Raw genomic sequence first — 19,246 nt, forward strand, 5'->3', positions numbered from 1 at the left:
CCTCTCAGATCTATAAACACATCCTTAGCAAATAAACTCTAGCCTATGTCTACTCATGAACTCCTCACTGGAAACTGGAATAGTACCTTTCAAGAAGGCCTTTGTTCAATGACTGAAAACTCTCACAAACTCACAAACATTTCCCAAAACAAGATACCCAACAACATTCCTGGAAAGATATGTTTATACTCAATAAACCTACAACATGTTGAGTCCAGCAACATCATGGACCATGAACTGTTAGGTTTCAGACTAATGCAAGGAATGAAATCTTCACTTTTATACATTTCCGATGATCATGAAATTAATGCAGAGACAAAAACTATCTCATTCCTCATACGCCTAGATATTTTAGCAGCTTTTGACACTACTAACCACGCATCACTAAGATGATGAAAAAGAGGACTTCGCAACACCAAACGGTAAAGAATGAGATCGTCCCTCATGGTCATATCAGAAACCACCTTGCTACCTTCTTTCAGTTTGAAATCACACAACATAACCGATGGAGTACTGCAAGGGATCACACCTACAATCTCTTCTCTTCTATATATGAACACAACGCCACTTACAGGTCTCATCAAAAGGCCCAGACTCACCTGCAACAATTATGTAGCTGACATGCAAATCATTTTCAAAATAACCACCAACAAGGACACAGGCCCAGCGTCCCCAATTGCCTCGCTCAAGTGAAATCATGAAGGTCTAACAATAATCTTAAACTACAACTGAAAAGGACAGAAATCACGATTGCACTTTACCCGCTACACCACAAGCAGCACCACCCTGTCCTACAGAAATGGGTACCTGCCAAGACACCTCAAAAGTGTTAAAAAAAACCTAGACATTATTATGGACAATGAACTTTGACGTACAACTTCAAATCAATACATTGGTAAAGAAATCTAGGCTTGGACAGGTGGAAAAGGCCCTCACACACCTTCCAACACAGGACGCTCACAGTCAGATCATTAGTATAATCAAGAATTGAATATGCCAAGAGCATATACTTCAGCATGCCAGATCACCTCACTAACAAACTTCAAGGTATACAGAACACAACAGCAAGACATTTTGTTTGGCTCGACAGGAGGGAACACGTAACATCAGTTCTAAAATCACTCCACTGGCTACTAGTTGGGGAAAGGATCACTTTTAAAGCACCCTTCACTGCCTATTGAGCCGATCAGGACCATCCGGGTATCATAGTTTACAGAATGTCCACAAAATGATTTAATTGACAGTTTAAGTTGGTCAGCAGAGACGTGTTTCAGCCCTTCCGCGTTCCCATGGGACCTGTTCAGGATGCGAGCTGTGCCGAAAGGCTGCATCTAATTGTGTTCCACAGCCAAAAGGCGCAGCTCCAACAAGCCCAATTGGACCCTCTATTTATAGATCCTCTCATCTACAGACATTCAAGTCTATGCAGGCAACATTGATGAGCACAGGCATTGCCAACTTCACCAGTCCCACTCGGGATTCAAGCAACCAGCATTGCAAATAACCCATCAATTTTGCGGGAATCGTCATATATCCTAGCCTTGAGAAAGAACCGGAAGGGTTGAAACACATGTCGACTGACCAACTTAAACTGTCAATTAAATAATTTTGTGTTAATTCTGGAAACTATGAATCCTATATTTTGCTCACAAGCGCAAGATATCCGGGTCTAACCCTTACTAGTCAATATATGAGGTGCAGGCAATGCCCTCCCACCTGTGATCTTGCTGCAGGTCGAATCCATTAAATCCTAATAATATAACATACACCACATATTCAATCAGTCAGTGCTGCATGAGTTCATTCAGCTTCTAGTGCCCAATCTCGTTTTCATGTGTGAAACACGTCTCTCCTATTTGTAAAAATGTGTGTGATAGATGATTTAAGAAGAGGGTTAAAGTCCAGATTATTTAAGGCTGAAATTGCCACATGTCCATGGAGCTTGGTAAGTGGCTGGATGAGTCAGTAATAGGCCTAGAAAGGGCCAGAGTGAGAGTGAGGAAGAAGAGTAAGTGATAGATGTGCTGACAGGGCAAGAGGAGAGCAAGGGGAATGTTAAACATAGAGATGGGAAGGAAACACTGTAGAGGGTAGGGAGGATATAATTATTATGACTATTATTATTATTATTATTATTATTATTATTATTATTATTATTATTATTATTGTATTTATTGAGCACAGACCTAGCTTCCAGAAGCAATGGAGTGCTTTACAATCATAGGGGGAAGAACACAGTGAGGGAAGCTAAGAAAGAAGGGAGCAGGGAGTTAACAACAGAAGAGGGCTGAGTGGGCAATTTGGCAGTAAGGGGTGTAAGAGGATTCAATTCAGCACTACAGCCAAGTTAACGCCTAGTCTAGAATACTGAATGAAAACCCTTATTGATATATCTTTAGGTCCAGTTCATGCGTTCTGGATGACTACCCTTGTATAACACCCCTCTCTTGGAATCCCCCTGACCCCACTGAGCCAAGAAGTAATTCTGTTTTGCAAGTTTAAAAGGTTTATTTGATAAATTAAAATATATATCACACTTTTTAATAAATTAATAATTGAATATCACACTTAATCTGATATGGTAAATATTAACAACGGAGAATCTGGCACTAGCACACTTCTTTAATCACTAATGAGTTGACATGAAATGGATAAGGTAGCACACTGGTAAATAGGAACAAAAGTATAATGTGGTAGAGGATGCTTTATGTAGGCTCAGGTGGATGCAATATTCAATGAATGCAGTACAGAAAATACGCAATATGATTTCAACCAAACAATGTAATCACTTTTCTCTGGCTACTCCCCTCCCCCCCTTGATGCAAGGCAAGGAAATGGAAGGAAAACACACAGTTCTCAGAAATGCAATCAACTGTAATTCAGTTCAATCCAGCAAGCTTAAACAGAAGTTTGAAAACACAGGCAAATGCTTTGATAGGTGCTAGCAATGAATGAGAAATATGCTGGAAACGCTCTTAATTCCCTTTTAGAGGTTCAGGATGAGTGGTATCTAGTTAATATTAGTCCAGGCTCACACTAGCAATGATGCAGGGATAGCTAGCAGGTTAAACGAATTTCTGGCAAATGAAATCAGGCAGCAGCAGTTTTTTTACATGTGAAGAAATTGCAAATCGCGGCAAAATTCGCGGATGCGCCGAGCGCTATTACAAAGGAACCGCAAGGACTATCTCTACCGTTTTGGGGTCCTAGGAAAGCCTGGGATCTCAGCTTCCAAATGAAAGTTATTGCAAGTCTCTAGCCCAAACGGTTGCGGAGATATGAGTAATTTAGTAAAGGTCGTTTTTGGTTTTGTAAATTTTAAACGCACACTTTTTCAAAATGACAAATTTTACTAGAAATGACAGGTGACAGATAGGAGGCAGTTCTACTTAGGTTAAATAGATTGAATTAGATGAATTTAAACTAAGAGATGTGTTCTGAGTTTTGCTAAGTACTCACAAGAGATTTTGAACAGGAAAGCGACTTGGTCACGATCTTCAGTCTGGTCAGGTCTTTCCGGATTCTGCTCACAGCGCCTGGTCTGGTCTCGGCTAGGCACAGCACTGCTTTCTCTCTGGTCTGGTCTCTGCTAGGCACAGCACTGCTTTCTCTCTGGTCTGGTCTCTGCTAGGCACAGCACTGCTTTCTCTCTGGTCTGGTCTCTGCTCTGGATAGATTGAAGTCTCTAGTTTGGCTTTCTGGAGTTTGATGGAGGTAAGTATGGATTTTTCCGGCAGGGCTTCCAGCGGCAGATGAAATTGAATGTCCCTATGTGTCCTGACTCTCTGCTTTTATCTGTTTCTTGAGAATGGGTGTGTGTGTTGCATCACTAGACTTGCCCCTCTCATTCGTCATAGGTCAGGCTTCCATTCCTCCGCTGGATTGGCAAACTGAACTGTGAGTCAGATTGATGTCATTTTACAGCCTGCAGAAAGTCCACTCCTCCTGTCAACTTACACACAAATCTAGATTTGAAACAAATACATATTTGCAGAGGTACATATTGTTTTAAAATCATATGCACCCATCATGCATTACAGGAGGTATACCCTGTTCAAACTCTGCTCTTCCTGGGAGCTTGCATTCAGAACTGGCACATATTTCACTTTTTAACTGATTTTGCAATTTCTGACATGGACCCAACTTTACATACATGTGTGCAGGGAGTAGGGACATTAACTGATGAAGTTTCAGATTTTTAACATGCACACATTTAGAGTAATATCCACTTTTCCGCTAAAACCCCCCTGAACATACCACCGGTTCCTACCACGTCTTAAACTGTGGGCAGAAAAATCACAAGAATTATGGTATCATTTATAAAATTTTTACATGTCCGCACTATGAATTATCCCCCTTTTTATAAAACCATATCCTTGCTGCAGGGGTGTGTCTTTTCAGGTCACATGGTACAGAAACCAGTCTTTCCAGTTTCTGCCAAGCCAGCTTGCTTCTCACAGGCAGTGCCCCTCCGAGCTTCTCCAGGAGGAAGCCACTTTTTACGACGTCTGTAATAAAAACCTTTGCCTGAGTGGAGAGGGCTTTGTTCACTCTCTGGCAGAGCACAGGAAATTCAATTATCAGATAGATGGCATATCCTTAGTGTGGGCAGCAAAAGGAACATTGGCCTGGGAACATAGTTGTGACTCAAGTTTCACTCCTGATGGGATCCGTTGCTAGGCAAATCAAGTTCCTTAAGCCAGACCTTCAGCTAACTTTTTGTTGCTTTTCAAATAACTTGTAATTTTACACATGCAGCTAGAATGCTGATTCTAAGTGCAAAACTATGACATTTCAACAGTTACAAAGGCATGTGACACCAAACATAGGTCACTCATTTAATTTAACATTTTCGATTTTGGTGGTTTTAAATCCAGTTGCAGTTAGGCTTAAGCTGCTGACTCCATAGCATTTTTGTTATAAGCATTGTTTTTGGGCTCTTCATTTCCCAGATTTTGTAGGCACACAAAACTCCATTCTGCCAAATGTCTGCTGGTGTTCAGTGAATATTTTGCACATGTTGCAAGGTTTGAAATAGGCATTTTGCTTGCCTTCAGAAAAACACACAGTGGGTTTTAAAACGCCGGATTTTGGATAGTGGTGAGTACTGGTACTGCACCCATTTTTGGGATTTTCTTGGATTAATGCATTCTAAACAGGAATGGTTCTTACATGGTAGTAAATCCTTGCTTAACATTGTTTTGATGGGGCTCCTTACAGTAAGATGGTTATGTGGAACCCCACAAAAAGGGTTGAATCTTTAAAGTGGTCCAATGAGTCACGATTTCAGCAACTTTTTGACATCAGTAAAAGTGGATTTTGTTAACAAAGACCTTTCTTTACCCTGGTGGGTGGCAAGTTAGGTAACCATTTTGGTGTGCGCACAACTGCGCAGCTTTCCTGGATTTCGGCGCACATGTGGGTTTTCCGCCATCTTGAATTTCCTAAGCCCACAGCACCAAATGTTGTAGCAGGGTAGCTTAAACGTGGGTCAGGACACCCTACAAGCCCCCCCACGTGACTGCACTTTGAGTTTGGGTCGATGGGGAGTCGCGTTCCCAAGGGTTTTGACCCACGCACCAGTCTGTCCGCATAATCTTCTTCCTCTTCTGTAGATGGCACAGTTCAGCATCTTCTTCTCCATCCGGTCAGATCGATCAGTTCTCCTCGCCGGTCCTGATGGGAAGATTGGGCGGTACCCCGGGCCCGTTGTGTCTTTGCTCCCGGTCTCCGGATCGTCCTTCTTGGTCATCCTTCATGGTTTCATCTCTCCTAGGATGATAAAGGAAGAGCGGCAATATCTACTCATAGACGATTTTTTTTCCACCACTGTTGAGATAGTGGGGCAGCATATGCATTTCATCGTAACGAAATATTACATTCTTATTTTGAAAAAAAAAACAGCATCACTAGAGACAGTTTCATGTAAATCACAATATTTTAGAGACTAGATGTGGTAGGTTTTATGATTGGAACTGAATTAGTCTGATACAGTACCCGCTAGGATTCCAGAGGATTCCTCCAGTTGTTGCAGAGTGTGCCTGGGATGGCAACATTTCAACTGGTTTATGTGGACCCACTTGTCTTCCCCCTCTGCCGAACCACCTTTGGGGATGCGGATCTTGTAGGCCACAGGGGAGATCTTATCGACGATCTCAAAGGGTCCCTTCCATGTAGGCAAAAATTTGCGCTGCTTGGCCTGGTTCCTTTGGAAGTTGTATAGATAGACCCGGTCTCCCACCTGATATTCCTTCCTGGAAGTTTTCAGGTCATAATGGGTCTTCATGCTATCAGTCGATCTTTCTAGATTCCGCTGAGCATAAGCAAAAGCATGTTGGAGGTGTTTCCTTAAATTCTCTACATACTCATGAGTAGTGGAGGCATTTATCAGTGTCTGCTCTTGGGTCCTGTAGAGCAAATGCTGCGGAAGCACCATCTTGCGCCCAGTCATCAACTCAAATGGTGACATTTTGGTTGCAGATGAAGGGGTAGATCTGATGGCCATTAGGACCAGAGGTAATCGGATATCCCAACTTGGCCCAGAATCTGCCACAAACTTCTTTAATATGCTCACAATTGTCCGGTTATATCTCTCTACTGCCCCAGAAGAAGCTGGTCTATAAGCAATATGCAGCTTTCTCTTGACCCCCAGTATCTCCCACATCTTTGTCATTACTTCACTGGTGAAGTGGCTACCTCTGTCTGACTCAATCCTTTGAGGTAGACCAAAACGGGAAAAGATGTGGTTAATCATCAAGGCCGCTGCAGTTTCTGCCTTGCAATTTGGGGCTGGGAGACATTCCACCCACTTGGTAAACAAGCATGTCACGGTCAACATGTACTTATTCCCCCTAGCCGAGCGAATCACAGGGCCTACAAAGTCGATTTGTAAATCTGACCATGGCAGTGTCATTCCCCTCTTTTGTAAAGGCGCCCGGTGTGTGAGGGATGATGGCTGAAATTGTGCACACACAAGGCAACCCTTCAGGTACTGGTCGAGGTCCTGCCCCATGTGTGGCCAGTATGCAACCTCTCTTAAGATTTCCAATGTTGTGTGAAACCCCCTATGACCGGCAGTGGCCGCATCATGGGCGTGACTTAACATCAGGCTTCGGAATGAGGTAGGAACCACCCACTGATCGTGGCCAGCTTTGGATTTCCTTACCAACAAACCGTCTTGGATCCGGAACATTTTGGGACATTTCATCAACACTCTTAGGTCCTCTTTCCCAATGTAATCGGTATCCGTCAGGGGAAAGTTCTCAGGGTCCTCAAGGTGCTGGTAAAATTTACCAATTATTGGATCCCCCTTCTGAGCAGTAATCAAATCAGCATCAGGGGTCTCCTTACTCCATTGTGCAATTGAGAGGTCGTTGTGAGCATTTGTCTGGGACCTAGTGATGGCAGTGACCTGGATTTCCCCCAACAGGGACTCAATCTCAATTAGATCCCCTTGGATGGCCCCGGTTTTGGCCAGCTGATCAGCTAAGTCATTTCCAGTTTTGTCTGGTCCCTCTACTTTGGAATGACCCTTGATCTTCTTCCAATAGATGGTCATCCCATTCGAGGTGACCAGATCATCAATGTTTTGGATCAACTTCCCATGTTTCAAGGGTTTGTTGTTAGCACATACCATGCCTCTGGTCTTCCAATTAACCAGGTGCTCCACGAACCCGTTCCGTACATAATCCGAATCTGTGATTATGACCAGTTCGTGGAGTTGGTGCTGGATAGCAGTGAGGATGGCCTGATGCACAGCCATCAATTCTGCCACCTGACTACTTCGGGGACCAATTTTGTATCCAGCGGAGGGTTCTGGGGACTCATTCACCCATGCATTCCCTACGCCGGCCACCAGTTCTTTCTCCCCGTCGTTGTCAACATGGTAAGAGCATCCATCCACATACACAGTGGGCATTCCCTCACACTTGTCTTCTTCAAAGACTTTGTGGGGGGAATTAAGGTATGCCTCCATGTTGTCCTTTATTTTTAGACTTTCGTCCTCGAGACAGTTTTCTCTGGCACAATCATGCAAGTCAGCCAGACCTTGCGCGAGGGGACTCTTCTTGTTTTGGCCATATCTGACCTCCACAGGAAAGCCTTGCATTGACAGAATCCAGGAAGTAATTCGGGAATTACTCACATTTCCGGCCCGGATTCTGTCACTTTGGAGATATTGCAGAGGCTGGTGTGGAGTCTCCACTATGATGTGTTCCCCCTGGATAAACGGGCGGTAATTCTTCAATGCCCACACCGTTGCCAGGAGTGCCTTCTCACAATCGTTGAATTTTTCCTCCACAGAGGATAAAGTTTTGCTCGCATAGGAGATTACTTTATTGACCTTGTCATGCTTTTGATATAATACTGCCGTCAAGCACGTATTAGAGAACCCTGTCTCCAGGAAGAACTCCTTGTTTCTGACCGGGTAAGCTAGGCAAGGCGCTTGTGAGAGGCTTCTTTTGAGTTGTTTTACTGCCTCGGCTTGTTCTGGACCCCATTCCCACTTGACCCCCCCCCTTCAGGAGATGAATCAGGGGTCTGGTGATCTCTGCGTAGCCCTCAATGAACTTTCTGCTGTAATTAGTCAGTCCAAGGAGGCTCCTTAGTTCCCGCAGAGTTGTGGGGTCTTTCAGTTTCTGAAGTGCTTCCACTTTCTTTTCCTGGGGACAGAGGCCCTGAGGAGTAATCTCATGCCCCAAGAAATTAACACGGGTTCTACACCACTGTGCTTTCTGAAAGGAAAGTTTTGCTCCGGCGGCCCTCAACTGTGTCAGAACATAACGGATCTCCGCTATGTGTTCCTCAACAGTTGAGCTTTTGATGAGGACATCATCTACATAAGCCAGGTTACCCCTTGCACCCAAGTCAGGCATGGCCTTGTGTAGAAAAATGTTGAATTCATTGCCGGAGTTGAGGTATCCGAAGGGAGTCCGGGTCCAGGTGTACTGCTGGCCCCCAAAGGTAAAAGCCAGCTTGTATTGGTCCTCCCTACTGACAGGCACAGTCCAGTATCCATTGGTCAGGTCTATTGCAGTGAATACCTGTGACCCCTGGATCTGGGCCAGCCCTTGGTCAATGTAGGGCAGAGGCCATCGGGAAGTATGGACCCGTTTGTTGAGCTCCCTGAGGTCGGCACAGAGTCTCCACTGGCCGTTTGGCTTCAATATTCCCAGCACCGGATTATTGAAGGTGCTGTGGACTGGACGGATTATTCCCCGGGACTCAAGGTTCTTAATTATTTCAGTAAGGGACTCCATTGATGCGAGAGGCAAGCGATATTGCTTCACAAACACAGGAGTCATGCCAGGGTCCGTGGGGATTGTTGTTGTGTGGATGTCAGTGCGACCACAGTCATATGAGTCTACCGCAAAGAGATCTTGGAAATCCAAGAAAACTTGTTTCAACTTTTGCTTTTGTTCCAGAGTCACACAGGCATCAGCTAGGTTGACTCTCTCTTCCACCATCTGCCTGAAGCCTGGAAAGACTTCTGGTTTGGCTATCTCCGCGGCCTCCTCCAGCTGGGTGGAGAAGTCCCTGGTCAGAGTGCTGATTTGGACCGGAGGCTTCAGGTGGGAAAGGCAGCCCTCATGGACCTGGAAAATCACCTCATCCCTCCTGAAGTCACAGGTCACATCTTCCTTACCATAGGGGCAGGAAGTGTACACCAGGAAGTTCCCCCCATGCCGGGTAAAAATCCTGTCTGGTGTTGCGTTGTCATCACTGTCACTGTCAAAACAGTCCTTGGGGATGGGTCCTAACAGTTCATTTACAAGATCAATGGAGAAATGTCGGTCATCAACCGCCATTCCAATAATGGTGCCTGCGGCTAGAGTAATACTCTTTAAGTCGCTGTTATCCACCTCTATTAGAATGGGGTCATGTTCTATGTTGACTAATGGAGTCGGGTTTACCCCCAACCCTTGCTGTTGGAGAGAAGCATTTAGATGTATGTAAGCATCAGGGTTTTTCAACTCTTGTCCCCTTTTAACTTTCACTTCCAGGGAGAATTGTCGGGTCCTTTCTGGGATGGTGACTTCCTCTTTAACCTGAATTTCAACTGCATAAGGTAGCAATTGAGCTGACCTAAATGCTTTTTCTGGATCATCAAAGCCCATGGGATTATCCGCTAATCGGGACCAAGCTTTGAAGTTTATTAGGTCCAAACTAATGGCAAAGCGATTGAGAATGTCACTGCCTAAGTAAAAGGCGGCAGTGACGTCTCGCACGACCCAACAATTATGGACTATGCTCTTGTTGCCAATGGAGATTTTGAGCATACACCTGCTTGGCAGGAGATGTTTGGAGTCAGGTGCTTCCAGGTCCATTTCCCATTTGTCTATCAGTTTGAAGGTGGGAATGGCTGGATCTTTTGGGAGTCGGCGGAACATGGCTTCGCTGATGAAGCTCTTACCGTTGTTCACACACACTCGAGCGAGAACACAGTCCTTCCCATCATTTAACTGAACAGGGATGAACAACTGCTCTCCAATTTGCTGAATATCAGCCAGGCTTTGAGCTGATTTCACATCTTTCTGGACTATAGGAGTGGGGGTTTCTGATTGTGGATTAGTATAGAATTTCAGAGTGTTTCCTTCCAGCGTGGAATACCACTTTAGACTGGAAGGAAGGTTGATTTTCAGAAATAGAGAGGACCCCCCATCACCAGTCTCTTGTCCTACTGCTATTACCGTCACGTCTGGAATTTGGTTGTTCTGGAAGTGAAATTCTACTTGGTCAGATTTTTGTTCAACCATGTGGCATGTGCCGTTTAAACTAACATGGTTGACACTCTGTTTTAATTTTATGGGTCGGCTAGTCTGAGTCCAGAGGACCTTGTTTACGCAATCTATTAGGGGTGACAACCTTCTCAGGAGGTCATTCCCTAGTAAACAAGGGGTGCCCTCTGGGGTCACAACTATGACCGGGTGTTTCAACTTATGTCGCCCGATCTTAATGTCCAAGTCTGCCGTCCCCTCGACGGGAATTTCCTTCCCGTCAAAGTTCTGCAGTTGTCCAGGAAGAGAGGTGAGAGGAATTTGGTAATTCTCTCCCCTTCCTGCATTCAGTTCGTCAAAGGCCCTTCTGGACAGAAGGGTAGCTTGAGATCCAGTGTCCACCAGTGCTGAGATTGTACCCTGCACCTGTACTTGTACCGGGGCATAATATCTTCCCTCCTTCTCCTCAAGGGGGCACAGATAATGTACATTTTTGGACAACTGGTGGGCTAATTTTCTGGTTTTGGACATCGCTAGCGAGGAGATTTGGGCAGAATTCTGTGGAGAGTCTTGGGAATCTGAAAGAAAAAATTTGCAACTGGAGATCAGCGCCATTGTGGGTTCCCCTGGCTCCGTTTCTGGGCCGCCCCCCCCTTTTTGGAGGCAGTCGCCAGGATGGGTTTGAACCAGGGGATTTTCTTGCTGTTGGTTCTGGGATGAGATGGTGGGCGGCGGTAGCTCAGTCTCCACATCTCCCCAGTCTGGATTTGCATCCCTAGGGACCCATTTTTCTTTGGGAGGAGTTCCCCCCTCTCTGAAGGAGAAGATCCTTTTCCCAGGATCCTCTGAGGATCCCTCTCCCTCAAATTGGAAGATCTGTACCTCCTCCTCAAACTGAGTCTGTTTGGGTCTTTTGTTTCTCCTACCCCCCCCTCTGCTCCTTAGGAGGCAGACTTTCAGGGGCAAGAGATTTTGTTTCCGGTTCCTGGGTTTCCAGGGGCTGTTTACAAGTGAGGAAGGAAGCTTCCTCCAAGGCTTTACACCCCCCTTCCCTTTGTGCCTCCTCCCTGGGAACCGGTGATTTATCGGGGTGCTGCCCCCGTCATTGTTCTGGAGCACCAGGTCCAGAGTTGGGTGCGTTCTGCGCCGGCATGCTGATCTGAGGGTTCTGCTGTGCCCTCAGTATATGACCCATATCCCGCGCCATGTTTTGAACCTGGCGCTCTAACTGGGAAACCCGCTCAGGCTGATACGGGGCCCTGTTTTCTCCCCTGGGCTGATCCCGGGAAGGGTAGCTGTCCCTCCTCTGGTAGTACCCCTGGTTGGGAAGATTTTGGTACCCCTCCACCCTTGGCCTCCCCTCTCCCGGATTCAGTGGTCTGGGCTCAGGGAATTGAGGAAAGAAGGATGGATGATTTTGGGGTTGGAAGTCGGGTGGATATCTGGGGAAAAAGTTCTGCCCAGGGTTTGGTAAATTTCTGCCCTCCTGTGGGAAGTTTGGAGGGAAGTTCCCTGGGTTAGGTGCTTGGCTGGATCCCCCCCCTTGGGCTGGAGGAGTCCACACATAACCCAGGATGGGTCTGTTACCTTTGTAGCGAGGACTTACATAGTCAGGAGAGCGAGGGACCCCATTTGTGGGGCTGCCTCCCTGGCTCCCTGTCTGCGACTGGCCCGAGGACCTTCTGGGCCTAGCATTATTAGGTGCAGGTAGGTTTTTAGGCCCCCCCATCTCCAAATCCAAAACGGGGGTGACCTTTACCTCTGCCACCTTGGCAGCAGCAGGGGTGCTGTTGGCTTTGGGGTTTTTCTGGGCATTGCTTTTATTTTCTATGGGCTTCTGCACCTCATAGATGCGGGTAGCCTGTTCAATGACCCAGTCTAAAGATCTTTTCTCGTGAAAATCCCTCACGAGCTGGGTCATGATATATTTGGGCAAGGCATGGAAAAACGTGTTTATAAATTCACGGCTATCCGTGCGCACCCTTCTTGTGGTCTGTGCAAAAGCCCGCTTTAACTCCTGCACAAATTCTTGTGGGGCCTGATCCTCCCCACATTGCAAATTGTAGGCTGCCTTGCGAGCCTCTTGAGGATTTCTGTGAACAGAAAAATGTTTCAGGATGGCCGCCTTATAGGTGGACCATCTTAAATGATTTTGGTCCTCCAGCCCCGCAAAGAAACTGGAGTATTCCGGGGAGAAGGTCCACTTTACATATTGAATGCAGCTTTGGCTGTCCTTCAAATGGAAAGTCTCCATCATTTGTTCAAACAACTCTAAGTGCTCCCAAACAGAATACTTAGCGTTCTTATGGTAAGGCGTGATGACGCTCCTGATCGCCTTAATCTGCTTTAAGGGGTCCTTGAGCAAGGCCCTTTTTGCCTTATTGGCCTTTTTGGTTCGGGTAACCCTTGTCCATTCTTCGTCGGACTCAGAGGCACTGCTCCCAGAGGTTCCCGTCTGTTCTTCCAGGTTTTCCCGGATTCTGCGAGCCTGGGAATGGCTGGCAGAATGTGGGGACCTGGTCTCCTGTGTCCTGCGCAGTTCAGAGGAGTCTTCAGATTCCTCCTTGCTGTCAGGATTTGATGGGTACCCCCTCCACTGACCTAACTGGGCAGAGGTTTTCAGGATGCCCTTAATGGGCCTACTCTCCTGGGGTTCCCCACTGAACTGTATTGTACTTGGGTGCCCATACCCGGATGCCCACCCCTCCATTCCTGGATGGTACTGGCCTATGAGCCCCATGCTTCTGGCTGGATAGTAATCTGCCATCCCTGTGGCCCTGTGCTCATGTGCGCCAGGGGACATGGGGGTGGCAGAGTCCAGGGACTGAGAGGTATGAGGGCCTCTGGTACTAGGGCTCCTGAGGTTATGCTCCGGAGTTTCCATTTCCCAGCGAACCTCATCTCTATCCGCCCCTGCTCCCTGTTGCAATGCAAGAGCCTGCATTTGTGCCTTCAGTTCCTCAGTTAAGGCCTTACTCGACTCTATCAGTCTCTCCTGCATCGCTACCTGCTGTTGGAGCCTATCATTGTGTTGACAGAGGGCCTCATTTTCCCTCTGTGCTTCCTGGTTGGTCCTGGAGAACTGGGCCAGTCTTTGCTGCAGGAGGGTTACCTCCTGAGCTGTGTCCCTATTGGCCTGCTCCTTTCTTGCTAGAGCATCCTCCACCCTCCTGGTGTGCTCTAGCAAGTTCTGGTTTTCTTTTTGGAGGTCACCCAGTCCCTGGTGGGCCAGGTGATTTTCTTCCATTTTCCTTTTTAAATGGCAGACTTCCTGGCCTAAGGCGTCTCTTTCCTGACTAAGAGCCTGCATTTGTGCCGCCAGGTCGTCCCTTTGCCTTTGGAAGGCACCCGCTTTCTGGCGCTCCTGATCAAACTCTGCCTGGGTATCCAGGTCTTTCAGGATCAGTTTATTGCTCTCCTCTTTCTCTCTGTCTAGTTGGATTTGCAGGGTGGCTACCTGCTCTGTGCATGCCCTGTTGAAATTGATCTGTTGCTCCAGCTTTTTCTGGCTCTGCAGTAAGGAGTCCAAACTGTCTTGGTGCTCCTTCTGCAGGGCCAGAAATCTAGTATCCTGTTCTGACTTTTCCTTTTGCAGCACATCCATATCCTCCTTTATTTTAGTAATGTACAGTCTGCTGTCATTTTCTGACTCCTGGCTCCTCTGCAGCCTCTGCTCAGAAGAGTCCAGATCAGATTGGACCTTCTGTAATGCCATCTGTTGCCTATTTGCCAGATTTTGGCTTTCAGCACATCTATCCTGCATGTCTCCCATATATAGGTACAGGTATGCTGCTATCCTGGCGATCTTATTGTGTTCCTCTTTGGCTTTAGGAGCCATATATAGTTCACTCAGGGCCACATGTAAGGGACCCTGATCTCTATATATATCTGACCCTGTTTCAGTGACCTGTTGTGTGATGGCCTGCAACCACACATCCTGGCCCTGTTCGGTCCATTCACCTCTCACAAATAGCTTATGCAAGAGGTGCTCTCTGGCTATTTTCATGTCTACTAAGGTCGTCATTCTAGAGATTGGTCTCTGTCCTGACTTACAGACGTTAGTATTTTGTTTTTGCAGAACAGAACTTTTCTTGGAGTGTCCCTTTTGAGGAATGCTTCACAGCGTAATGCAGCGTGGTGATCCGACCGGGTGTATGTATCCCGTCAGTTAGCACACTGTATTAAGCTGCACAACTGGTAAATCTAACCCAACGTCTCGGCTCGAGCCCCCACTTTGTAAGAGGATTCAATTCAGCACTACAGCCAAGTTAACGCCTAGTCTAGAATACTGAATGAAAACCCTTATTGATATATCTTTAGGTCCAGTTCATGCGTTCTGGATGACTACCCTTGTATAACACCCCTCTCTTGGAATCCCCCTGACCCCACTGAGCCAAGAAGTAATTCTGTTTTGCAAGTTTAAAAGGTTTATTTGATAAATTAAAATATATATCACACTTTTTAATAAATTAATAATTGAATATCACACTTAATCTGATATGGTAAATATTAACAACGGAGAATCTGGCACTAGCACACTTCTTTAATCACTAATGAGTTGACATGAAATGGATAAGGTAGCACACTGGTAAATAGGAACAAAAGTATAATGTGGTAGAGGATGCTTTATGTAGGCTCAGGTGGATGCAATATTCAATGAATGCAGTACAGAAAATACGCAATATGATTTCAACCAAACAATGTAATCACTTTTCTCTGGCTACTCCCCTCCCCCCCTTGATGCAAGGCAAGGAAATGGAAGGAAAACACACAGTTCTCAGAAATGCAATCAACTGTAATTCAGTTCAATCCAGCAAGCTTAAACAGAAGTTTGAAAACACAGGCAAATGCTTTGATAGGTGCTAGCAATGAATGAGAAATATGCTGGAAACGCTCTTAATTCCCTTTTAGAGGTTCAGGATGAGTGGTATCTAGTTAATATTAGTCCAGGCTCACACTAGCAATGATGCAGGGATAGTTAGCAGGTTAAACGAATTTCTGGCAAATGAAATCAGGCAGCAGCAGTTTTTTTACATGTGAAGAAATTGCAAATCGCGGCAAAATTCGCGGATGCGCCGAGCGCTATTACAAAGGAACCGCAAGGACTATCTCTACCGTTTTGGGGTCCTAGGAAAGCCTGGGATCTCAGCTTCCAAATGAAAGTTATTGCAAGTCTCTAGCCCAAACGGTTGCGGAGATATGAGTAATTTAGTAAAGGTCGTTTTTGGTTTTGTAAATTTTAAACGCACACTTTTTCAAAATGACAAATTTTACTAGAAATGACAGGTGACAGATAGGAGGCAGTTCTACTTAGGTTAAATAGATTGAATTAGATGAATTTAAACTAAGAGATGTGTTCTGAGTTTTGCTAAGTACTCACAAGAGATTTTGAACAGGAAAGCGACTTGGTCACGATCTTCAGTCTGGTCAGGTCTTTCCGGATTCTGCTCACAGCGCCTGGTCTGGTCTCGGCTAGGCACAGCACTGCTTTCTCTCTGGTCTGGTCTCTGCTAGGCACAGCACTGCTTTCTCTCTGGTCTGGTCTCTGCTAGGCACAGCACTGCTTTCTCTCTGGTCTGGTCTCTGCTCTGGATAGATTGAAGTCTCTAGTTTGGCTTTCTGGAGTTTGATGGAGGTAAGTATGGATTTTTCCGGCAGGGCTTCCAGCGGCAGATGAAATTGAATGTCCCTATGTGTCCTGACTCTCTGCTTTTATCTGTTTCTTGAGAATGGGTGTGTGTGTTGCATCACTAGACTTGCCCCTCTCATTCGTCATAGGTCAGGCTTCCATTCCTCCGCTGGATTGGCAAACTGAACTGTGAGTCAGATTGATGTCATTTTACAGCCTGCAGAAAGTCCACTCCTCCTGTCAACTTACACACAAATCTAGATTTGAAACAAATACATATTTGCAGAGGTACATATTGTTTTAAAATCATATGCACCCATCATGCATTACAGGAGGTATACCCTGTTCAAACTCTGCTCTTCCTGGGAGCTTGCATTCAGAACTGGCACATATTTCACTTTTTAACTGATTTTTCAATTTCTGACATGGACCCAACTTTACATACATGTGTGCAGGGAGTAGGGACATTAACTGATGAAGTTTCAGATTTTTAACATGCACACATTTAGAGTAATATCCACTTTTCCGCTAAAACCCCCTTGAACATACCACCGGTTCCTACCACGTCTTAAACTGTGGGCAGAAAAATCACAAGAATTATGGTATCATTTATAAAATTTTTACATGTCCGCACTATGAATTATCCCCCTTTTTATAAAACCATATCCTTGCTGCAGGGGTGTGTCTTTTCAGGTCACATGGTACAGAAACCAGTCTTTCCAGTTTCTGCCAAGCCAGCTTGCTTCTCACAGGCAGTGCCCCTCCCAGCTTCTCCAGGAGGAAGCCACTTTTTACGACGTCTGTAATAAAAACCTTTGCCTGAGTGGAGAGGGCTTTGTTCACTCTCTGGCAGAGCACAGGAAATTCAATTATCAGATAGATGGCATATCCTTAGTGTGGGCAGCAAAAGGAACATTGGCCTGGGAACATAGTTGTGACTCAAGTTTCACTCCTGATGGGATCCGTTGCTAGGCAAAATCAAGTTCCTTAAGCCAGACCTTCAGCTAACTTTTTGTTGCTTTTAAAATAACTTGTAATTTTACACATGCAGCTAGAATGCTGATTCTAAGTGCAAAACTATGACATTTCAACAGTTACAAAGGCATGTGACACCAAACATAGGTCACTCATTTAATTTAACATTTTCGATTTTGGTGGTTTTAAATCCAGTTGCAGTTAGGCTTAAGCTGCTGACTCCATAGCATTTTTGTTATAAGCATTGTTTTTGGGCTCTTCATTTCCCAGATTTTGTAGGCACACAAAACTCCATTCTGCCAAATGTCTGCTGGTGTTCAGTGAATATTTTGCACATGTTGCAAGGTTTGAAATAGGCATTTTGCTTGCCTTCAGAAAAACACACAGTGGGTTTTAAAACGCCGGATTTTGGATAGTGGCGAGTACTGGTACTGCACCCATTTTTGGGATTTTCTTGGATTAATGCATTCTAAACAGGAATGGTTCTTACATGGTAGTAAATCCTTGCTTAACATTGTTTTGATGGGGCTCCTTACAGTAAGATGGTTATGTGGAACCCCACAAAAAGGGTTGAATCTTTAAAGTGGTCCAATGAGTCACGATTTCAGCAACTTTTTGACATCAGTAAAAGTGGATTTTGTTAACAAAGACCTTTCTTTACCCTGGTGGGTGGCAAGTTAGGTAACCATTTTGGTGTGCGCACAACTGCGCAGCTTTCCTGGATTTCGGCGCACATGTGGGTTTTCCGCCATCTTGAATTTCCTAAGCCCACAGCACCAAATGTTGTAGCAGGGTAGCTTAAACGTGGGTCAGGACACCCTACAAGCCCCCCCACGTGACTGCACTTTGAGTTTGGGTCGATGGGGAGTCGCGTGCCCAAGGGTTTTGACCCACGCACCGGTCTGTCCGCATAATCTTCTTCCTCTTCTGTAGATGGCACAGTTCAGCATCTTCTTCTCCATCCGGTCAGATCGATCAGTTCTCCTCGCCGGTCCTGATGGGAAGATTGGGCGGTACCCCGGGCCCGTTGTGTCTTTGCTCCCGGTCTCCGGATCGTCCTTCTTGGTCATCCTTCATGGTTTCATCTCTCCTAGGATGATAAAGGAAGAGCGGCAATATCTACTCATAGACGATTTTTTTTCCACCACTGTTGAGATAGTGGGGCAGCATATGCATTTCATCGTAACGAAATATTACATTCTTATTTTGAAAAAAAAAAACAGCATCACTAGAGACAGTTTCATGTAAATCACAATATTTTAGAGACTAGATGTGGTAGGTTTTATGATTGGAACTGAATTAGTCTGATACAGTACCCGCTAGGATTCCAGAGGATTCCTCCAGTTGTTGCAGAGTGTGCCTGGGATGGCAACATTTCAACTGGTTTATGTGGACCCACTTGTCTTCCCCCTCTGCCGAACCACCTTTGGGGATGCGGATCTTGTAGGCCACAGGGGAGATCTTATCGACGATCTCAAAGGGTCCCTTCCATGTAGGCAAAAATTTGCGCTGCTTGGCCTGGTTCCTTTGGAAGTTGTATAGATAGACCCGGTCTCCCACCTGATATTCCTTCCTGGAAGTTTTCAGGTCATAATGGGTCTTCATGCTATCAGTCGATCTTTCTAGATTCCGCTGAGCATAAGCAAAAGCATGTTGGAGGTGTTTCCTTAAATTCTCTACATACTCATGAGTAGTGGAGGCATTTATCAGTGTCTGCTCTTGGGTCCTGTAGAGCAAATGCTGCGGAAGCACCATCTTGCGCCCAGTCATCAACTCAAATGGTGACATTTTGGTTGCAGATGAAGGGGTAGATCTGATGGCCATTAGGACCAGAGGTAATCGGATATCCCAACTTGGCCCAGAATCTGCCACAAACTTCTTTAATATGCTCACAATTGTCCGGTTATATCTCTCTACTGCCCCAGAA

Source organism: Ambystoma mexicanum, chromosome 5p, assembly GCF_040938575.1.
Source record: "Ambystoma mexicanum isolate Mex_15411 chromosome 5p, UKY_AmexF1_1, whole genome shotgun sequence".
Lineage (NCBI taxonomy): Eukaryota > Metazoa > Chordata > Amphibia > Caudata > Ambystomatidae > Ambystoma > Ambystoma mexicanum.